Source organism: Falco cherrug, chromosome 17, assembly GCF_023634085.1.
Source record: "Falco cherrug isolate bFalChe1 chromosome 17, bFalChe1.pri, whole genome shotgun sequence".
Classification (NCBI taxonomy): Eukaryota; Metazoa; Chordata; class Aves; order Falconiformes; family Falconidae; genus Falco; species Falco cherrug.
The window spans coordinates 3,995,891-4,005,162 of NC_073713.1; the positions used below are offsets into that span (position 1 = coordinate 3,995,891).

General features: G+C 51.9%; 1 protein-coding gene across 2 annotated transcripts in view; it reads left to right on the plus strand.

Annotated features, from left to right (window-relative positions):
• Positions 1–4,896, plus strand: part of SNX19 (sorting nexin 19) — a 139,740-nt gene extending 134,844 nt beyond the window's left edge. For both annotated transcript variants that reach the window (XR_008735432.1, XR_008735434.1), the window contains one exon: positions 1,356–4,896. The gene's annotated coding sequence lies outside the window, so the exon portion shown is untranslated. The remainder of the gene's footprint in view (positions 1–1,355) is intronic.
• The last annotated feature ends 4,376 nt before the right edge of the window (positions 4,897–9,272 follow it).

The following is a 9,272-nucleotide window of genomic DNA, read 5'->3' on the forward strand; positions in this document are numbered from 1 at the left end:
TCACAGGGATTTGGTCTGGACACCCCCTTGGCAGTGACAGCGGGGCAGCCTTGCCTGTAGGACCTAGGGCACGGGGGGGAACAGCCTGTAGTTTGTCTCCCAAAATGAGTGCTGGGTCCCAGGACCGTGTGAGAAGGCTCCTCTTGGAAAAATATTCGTAAACGCTGCGATGATTTTCTGCTGATTTACTAGCCGAAGCCGTAAATCAGCACTTGTCAGAGGCTTGAGTTACGTGCCTGTGCCGGAGATTGATGGAGCCAGCTGCCAGGAGGAATTACCAAGCAGCAAACTTGAGTCTGAAATCGTTGTTTTAGGCCTCGGAGCAAACTCAAGTATTCAGGTGATTTATACAGGAGGAAACGGCTTTATGTCCTTTTCAACTGGAGTCCCGAATCCTGCCAATAAAGACTTGCAAAATCTCCTGGTTTTAATCTCGCATGCGGGAAGGACACCACCAATTTAATGAATTTAGGCTCTGAATTCACCACTAGGATATAGGCTTAGGGGGGAAGTCCTGCCCTCAGTGGGAGATTTTGCCTCAGCCTTCTGCAGAGCAACAGTTTACCCCGCTCGTGCTGCCCATCTGTTTTTCTTACCCCACCTTTTACCTATATTTTTGATACTGCCCTTGGATAACGCCCACAAAAAGTCTCTGCGATGCCTCGGTGCATGGATGCTGCAGTGATGCGCAAGACCAGCTGGAGAGGGATTCTTTGGCTGTCCGGCACAGGGTGGAGCTGGGTCAGTTAGGAGAAGGATGTCAGGTGTAGCATACAAGTAAATAGTGAGTTAATAAATAAAGTGCCAGCAGATGGTGCTCAATAATTTGCAGCAGCCTCACCGGGATGAAGTGGTCCATCCCCAGCAAAAAAGCTGTTCAGAAGGAGGATTAAAAAGCATTTTCTTGCACCAAAAGTACCACTGCAAATAGAGCAAGCTGAGGCAGAGTTTATTGTGTGGTGCTGACTGTATTTCAGACACCTCACGGCATTAACAAGGAAAGCACCATTTTATTGCAGTCGGGCGTAAGTGCCTCGGATCCTGCTGCTGCTGCTTGTTTGCATCCCCGAGATTTTGTTTGTTCAGAAAACATACACTGAGGGGGGGGAATAACATGAAAAAAGACATTGCAATTCAGTTTCTAAAGAATCTCCCAGTGCCCCAGGGAGTTAAAACTCCTCATGGTATCATTCGCTTTATCTCCCTTGGGTGTTCCGCTTCCATTGCTAAACCGTGGCAGCAGTTGCTTTGGTTTTTCTTCTGCGCCAGTGGAAATGTATGAAATGTAGCGGTTTGGATGAGCAAGTGGCCTTGGAGGCTGGAGTTGAGTGTTTTCCTTTCTTCTCTTGCCACAGCTCCTGTGCTGGTGCTGTGCTGGATGTTGCTTTGCCTGGGACACCTGCACGCCTGTCCCTGCTCCCTTCTCTTGCCTCCCAGGACGCACTCCTTGCACACCTCCTCCTGGATTGCCCCAAGGTCACGCAGGAGCCGCCTTTGGCATTGAATTTCTTCACTGCTCCAGCCTCAAGTGAGCATTTCACAAGTCTCAGATACTGTGGGAAGAGACCATCAATAACAAACCCTCCTCCTTTAGACCCAGACCTCCTCTGGGTTCGGGGCACAGGGACCAGGTACCAGCCACGTGGGTACCAGCCTTCAAAGGATGCTCCAGCCTGCGAAGCACTGTGTGATAAAAAAAATGTGTAAACAAATTAGAGCAGGAATGCACTTTATGGACGGGGTGGTGCCCAGCCTGCCAGGAAAAATGGTGTTGTCCCAGGGGAGCAGTGTCATTAGCTCATTTCCCATCAGCACGGGGAGCAGCCGGTTTCGATGCAAGGGAAGTGTTTGCAGCAGTGCCTGCCAAGCAGCTGGGGAAGGCAGCAAGATAGAGCGGTGTGGGGCACCCCGGGAGCATCCCATGCCCACCAGGATGGACCAGCATCCCTGGCCGGCAGCGCGGCATGGGCAGCAGGTGCAGCAATGGGGGCAGGAAACAGTTTATAGGGCTTAGGAAAAGCTGAGGTTTCTGGCAGGTTCTTGAGACATTCGGTTTGGCCCAGAGCTCTCTGCTGTATAAACTGTGGAATTAGAGTCAAACATAAAACTGGAGCAATAGGCCAAAGGCAGAGCTGGCAGCTGGCTGAAGGTCGGTTTTTCCTCGGTGCAAGCATGTCCAAGCCAGGCCTTTCAAAAAGAGAAAGATGAGGAAGGGGGGAACAAAAGAAAGGGGAGCGCAGCACCATGAGCATGGCAATAACCCCCAAAGGAAGAGGGATGGAGCAGCAAGGAAGTGGAGACCTCGATCTGCACAGTGGGAAGCATCCGCAGAGCGAGGCAGACCAGGGGATGGGGGGAGCCAACACCTCCTGGGGGACCATCTGCCCTGGGGGTGCCACCAGACCTGGCACCCATCCTTGGTGACACCAGGTGCTGTCCCACTCGCTCCCGGGGCCTCAGCTCTGCTGCCACGCGAGCAGGAGGGTGTTTCTCTCCCGATGTCTGATTATTATCGGTTTTGCTCGAGATGCAGTTTTGCTTTTCAAGATCGGGACCGTGCACTGGGTTGACCTCCAGCGTTTTACTGCCGTGTGGTTTGGATTAGCTGACTCATTGTTTATGGCGGCATTTCACGGCTGTTTGGTGGGGCTGAGACACACACAAAAAAAATCATCTGTGCTGGGCACAGAGGGAGATTTTGTCTGCAGAGCGTCGATGTGTTGTGAGATAGGCAGGAAAACAGGGAGTCTTGGAGAAACCTGTGATGTTTCATAGAGAATTTCTTATGTACTGCAGGTAACCCCCAGGACTGGGGGGATAAACAGATTTCCAGCTTCAGAAACCTTATCTCCATCCTCCCAACTTTCATTTTCTCTAACCAGTCATCCAGACGTGCTGGGGATAGAAGTCAGATGTGGTCTGAATAGACATGAGGAATTCAAGCGGGGAAAATCATCCCATGTGGATGGAGCAGGAATTTGAGAACAGAGCCGCTCGGTACCAACGTTGCCTCCTTCTTCTTGTGGTTATCTACTGAGGACCCCATCCTTTCATCAGATGACCCCTGAGCTCAGCAGTGGGGGATCTGGGAACCTCATCAACCTCAGCAGCTCAGGCTTTCCTCTTTTGGAGGCCAAGCAAAGCATCAAGCTGTACTTCTTGGTGGTGCCATCATCCCCGCATGTGACTAGGTGCAATGGGACACGCCAGCTCCCCACAGCTGTGCCTGCAATGACAGATATTGTCCCGGTGCCATCATTCCCTGCAGCCAGGTCGAGTTTTGCTGAATGAGCCCACCCCTCATCTGCAAGAAGGATATTTGGTCAGGTCCGCGTCCAGATGTCCGCAGAGTCTGTGGGCGTTTAGATTGCAAATTCCTTCCAGCCCCAACCCCATGCCCATTAAAACTCGCAGGAGGTTTCCATTGACTTCCCCGTGCTGCTGGCTTGCAAAATGCTGAAAGATTCAACAAATGCAGCTGCTGTCACCGGTTACCACAAAACCTGCTGGCACGAGGTTCCCAAATAACTGGGGAGGCTGTCACCCCCACATACTGCTGTACCCTGGGCAAGGACCTTGCTCTCGCTCCTCTCCTTGTGTCTGCTCACATGCAAACATGCAACACCAAACCCCAGCATGGCTGGGGAATGAATGCTGACATTTAGCAAGTGATCTGGCAGAGCCCACCAGCCGCCGAAGCCCACGTTGGTGTTTCTGTGATCAAACCCCATCGGCAGAGATGGGGAGTAGCGCAGTCACGTGCGGCTTCCCCAGGGCTGAGGTTTGGCTTTAGCGTGGGACTTCAGCAGTAATTTCTCCTGTTTGGCTGTAAAAAAGGGGCATCCCTCTGTACCCATCACCCCAGATGAAAACTTGCTGCATTTACTAGTGGAGAGTTTGGGTTTCAGCTCCCGAGCCTGCAAGCCTAGCCAGGAGCTGGCGGCAGCGTGGGACTCACTTTTGCTTTTTCATCACCAGCACTAACGATCCTGCAAGAGATTTTTAAGGCTGGGGTGTGAGCTGGAAATGGCAGATGTGAATGCAGCTCCAGGTTGCTAAGCTTGCTTCACTTTGGGCCGGTCTCCGTCCCAAATTTGCTCTCAGCTCATGACAGAAACAAGGGGAAAGTAGTAACATTTGGATCAGACTCATATTTGGGCTCTGAACAGCAGCGCAGAGTTGCTCCCAATAACGTGCCTTCCTGCAAACCATCTACAAGTCCTGGTCCGAGGCAAAGGGCTTGGCAGCACTCCCAGAGTCCTCGAGCACCACGCTGTTTGTTCCATCATGCTCGTCCCTCCCTGATGGAGCAGCAACACGAGCTCCGGCTGCCCAGCGCCTCCGCTGCCATTTGCCACCCCAGGGACCGATCCTGTGCTAGAGGACATCTGTATGCCAGGCTCCTTCACTAGGTCTTGCCAGGCTTTGCTAATGAGTATTGGTGCTTGGCAGCTCATAAATGCAAGGTATGATGGATGTGAAGCAAGATGCATAGCGTTAAGAGGCACACGTGAAAGGCTTTTGGGTCTTCTTTATGTTCTTGACCTCTCTGCCACCGCTCCCAGCTGCTATATGCCACCCAGCGCTCTTGGCAGACAATATCCCATTGATTGCCTGAGGAGCTCATGCCAACGGAGAGGGTCGCGCTGATGCTCTGCAGCGTCGCCGGGTCCTGATCCGCCCTTGGAAATGCCTCGCACAATGCACAGACTGTGTACGTCGGCACATCGTAGCACCGATACAATGTCGTTGGAGGCCTGATGATCAGCAGCACAAAAAGGGTCTTATGGTGGCGGGGCACAGGCATTCCTTTCTCAGGGTGATGAACGTCATTGATTTATTCCCTTTTCTCACTGGAAACAAAATGCCCTTTAAAAATAAAGCAAAAGAACTGAACTGGCTGTGCCTTCGGTCTGAATACGGCCGGGCCCCCTTGCGTGGCCTTTTCCATAGGATGCCCTGCCGGTGCCGATAACCCCGGCTCACGCTGGCCCAGGCCCCCGGGGAGAAGGAAATTAACACTTCATATTTCTAACGTGCCAGTCGGGAGCAAGAGCCCAGCTGGCCGGCATCCAGGCTGCTGGGGTCCTGTGCTGAATTCCTCCTGTTTTTCGCCAGCAGCCCCAGTTGGGTTTCATCTGAACCCTTTTCCCTGGAGAGCTGCCGGTATCAGCATCCTCCTCCTGGGAACTGCTGTTAGCAGGCAGTAAAACAAATGTGAAGGGTAGGGACCAGGCCTTGTAAAACTCCGGCCAGCACGCTAAGGACAGCTCAAATAACAACATAAACCCTCCTGGCCATGAAACATGGGCAAGGGCTCCAAAAAGCTGGCTCCTCGCGAGGTCTCCATCATCCAGCACCATCCTCAGGGTCCTGCAGAGACTTTGTTCTGCTCGGCGCTGTGCTGTTGTTTGGTTGCATTTTTTTGTTTGTCTTGTTTGGGTTTTGATCTGTAATACCATGTTATTTTTATATAAGCCTCTTTCCAAAACAAGGCCTATAAAATCTTCAGGCAACGTCCCCTCTCCCTGCCCCTTCTTCCCCAAGTATATATTTTTAGCTCTCATAAACACAAACCATTAGGCACTTGAGAGTGAAAACCAATGCTCTGGGGAGGCACCGTTGTAGGGGCAACCCACGTGCCTCTCCATCCAGAGGTGCTTAAAGCACAGTCCAAAATTAAAGCCCTTATTTTAGCAACTCTGGCTGGACCTCATTGTGGGTTTGGGACCCACCAAATATTCAATCCAACCCCATCCTCCGTCCTTCATGGGGAGCTGCAAGCACACAAAGCAGGTGCTAAACTGGGATTTTTCAAAGGAAACCCAAAGGAAGGAGCTGGCCAGAGCTCGGTGGGTTTTGCGCCTTTCCCCAAAATGTCACAGAGCTTGGAAAACTCTCATCCCTGTCGTTAATCCCCCCAAGGCTTTGCCAGGTACTGTGCAGGAGATGCTGTATACAAGGATGCTTTGCTGCCTTGGACCTCGCAGTGCCTGGATTGTGGCGCTGATGAGGTGCTGCCTCTCAGTTTAGATAGCAGAGGGGGAAAAAAGAAAGATGTATAAATTCACCCCAGAGGAGATCTCCTTTGATCCAGCCTCCCCACTCTCTGTGAGCATTCCTGCTGTCGTTGCCTGAGCTATCACCGAAGTACATCTCTCCAGTACCCCATCCCAGCTTTGATCACAGAATCCCTGCAGTCTTCACCAAATTTTCCTAAAACTGATGGAATATTCACCCTTTTTATGTTTGGGGTTTTTTTTTTTTTTGGTCCCCTTAGTCAAACTGTTGACATTTGGGGAAATCTGAGCAGCCACAGCATTTCTCTGTGTTTTGCTGGAGGCCAGCGCCCTAGTTTTACACAAATTGCACAAGGGACCGCAAAGGAGATAAATGAGTTGCCCACAGGGATTGTTTGGAGCAGTCCAGCGAGAAACACCCTCCAGTTCCCAGGTCTCGGGTTCGACCCAGGTTGCGCAATGAGCGGGAGGGCTGGGATCACACTGATGAGTGCAAGATGTCCCCAGGAAAGGGGACATCCAGAAAAGGCTGGAGGAAGCCAGCGGTGCCAGGAAAGGACACTGGGAAAGGCTTTGATGAGAGCAGATATGACGTTGGCTTGGATGCACGAGTCCTTTGAAGAACCAAGCGGCTGAGGACATGGCTTTGGGACAAAAAGTGGCTTTCTCTGTATGGTTGGGGCTGTTTCATCTGTCCAGCTGTGGCCTGTGGGACTCGGGGTGGCCTCGCAGAGCTGGGCTCAGCAGGGCAAGGTCTAGCGCCACAGGTTAGGGAAGGGGCTTAAATGGAGCGAGATGAGAGCTGGGCTCCGGTCCAAGGTTCAGGGCAAGGCATGAGGCTGCGTTTCCCAAGCTACCCAAGCCTCCTGCGTTGGCAGCCTCCCGAGATCAGATTCCCATGATGGATTCCCAGCAGCAGAAACAGGAAGCTTCCCAAAAGGGCCCAGATCCCATCTGCTGAGCAGCCTCCTTCTCAGGCTATTTGCGATATTTGGGTTTCTGAAGAAAGCAGCAAACAAGGAGGAATTTCTCCCTACTTTGAGGCTCCTGTTTCCCTCCTCCCTGGGGAACCTCGCTGTCCCCCGCAGCGATACAAGCCCGAGGCCAACCCATCTAACTGCCCATGGTGGTAGCACTTCTCACCATCCTTCTGCCCCCAAAAGCCTCCTGCTGGGAAACCATCCTGCTCCCATCAGGTGCCATCAGACCCCTGCTTTCTTCCTCCTCCACCAGGCATCTGTAGCATTCCTTGGGATGTGATCAGCGCAAATTAGGGTAAGGAGAGGTTTTTGAGCTCCTCTAATCTCTAATCAGTGGCTGACAGCTCAGGAGCATCCCAGTTTGTGGTCCCATGTCTGGAGGGTCTCCGTGAATATTTCTTTCCCTCTGGCTTCTTTCCCACACCCTCGCTTTCACCTTTATAGGGGAATTATGCCATCTGTGCGAATTTGTGGGCTTTGCTTTCCAAAGGCAAAGGGATGCTGAACACTTTTTCTAACCAGCCCCAACAGCTGAGCCCTCGAGCATCGTTTCCTCTCTCACCACCTTCCCAACCCTGAGACGGAGAGGTCTCATTGCCAGCGGGTGTAAATAGGGTTGACATCAATTGCGAACGACGTGGCTCTCCCTCCTTTGCAATAAAATACATATATCATCCCCCTGGGCCATTCATTTTCCTTTCAGCACTCCCCGTTTTATTCACACACACCCCTCCGACTCAAGTGCCGCCGAAAGCCTTCCTTGCACGGCAGCGGGCTGCGGGTTGGGTTTGCTGTCCCTGCAACGAAGCAATGGCGGGCTCAGGAGGAGATGTCAGATTGCCCTGAGTCATAACAAAACCGCACACATTCATTTTCCTGTCAAATGGGCTTTAAACAAGCCCAATGTGAGTAAACATGGAAGCGCAGACTGCAAAGCCTGTACAAACACTCCCGGCTAACTGGGTTATGCTCAGCAGATGTTAATGTTTAGCAAGATGGGATGTGCCAAGAGGGTAAAGGAAAAGGTTTCCTTCCACGGTGGGTGAGGAGGGAAAGGTGATGTGGCTGCTGGAGCCGGACCTTTTCAGTGGGTGAGACCCACGCGGCAGCGGGCAGTGGGATGCAGGAGGCAGCGGTGCAGCCCGGAGCATCCCCAAAACCCCTCACATCTGCTGGTGCCTCTTGTTTGGCCCTGCTTCAGCCCAGCATGCAACTCAAATCATCTATGGGATGTGCTCAGATGGCTATCACCTTCGCAGGGCATGCTCTGGGGGTTTGGGAGGGTTTGTCGGTCGGGACCATTTCATATCCGGAGGAGCCAAGCTGCAGCACGTGTAGGAAAGCAGCCGCAATCCTGAAATAATGTTATCTTAGCAAATGGTTTTGTTATGGTTTTCGGCTTCCTTGAGGAGCATTGCTTAATCTGGAAAAGCAGTGGTCCCAACGTGGTGGGAAGTTTTTCATTATCGGCTCGGAGGAGTTCGGAGATGAGAGATTAGGGGGAAAGGCACGCAAATCCACCACTCCGGGAAAGAAAAATATAGGATTCCTCTTTGGTATGATGTGAAAATGCCTTGGAAATACTGGCTGCTTCCAGACATGAACTCAGGTAGCCCAAACCTGTGACAGGGGTGACCAGATGTGGGCTACGAGCAGCTGTAGAAAATAAAATCTAATAGAAAGTTGGAGAAAGGAGAAGCCCTGCACCTGTGACAACACCACTCATCCCGTTTCCCCATTTTGCTGCATTCTTCATGTTGTTTTTCACAACATTTTGGGCAAACCCCAAATATTTCTACTCGGAGAAGCACAATATTTGCTCTTTGCTACAAAACTTAGGGCAATAGTGTTTCCAGTGTGCCCATCGCAGGCACGGCCAGGACCTGCAGCCCTGACGGGGAGGTACAGTGTATTACGACTGCGGGAACATCTTGGGGTGCAGCCACCATCCTGATATTATTTTCCATGTGGGAAGAAGGAAGTGTTATTTTTTTGCTACAGCAGGATCTAGTTTTTTTAGGAGGCACCCACAGAAATTGAGGTTGATCCCGGGAAAAGAGGCAAAGCAGCAAACTAGAAGATTGAATGGGTCGAGAGAGGAGTTTTCTGTAGCCCCTGCAGGCAGCTGGACTCCGATCCGGCACAGCCATGTGATTTCTTGCACATACCCATTTTTCTAGTGCAAAACACCGTACGTCCCTCTTCCTCGCCCTTGGGTCCGAACCCAAGCCCTGCCACAGCTCTGATGGGTTTGGAGTCCGTCCCGCGGCAG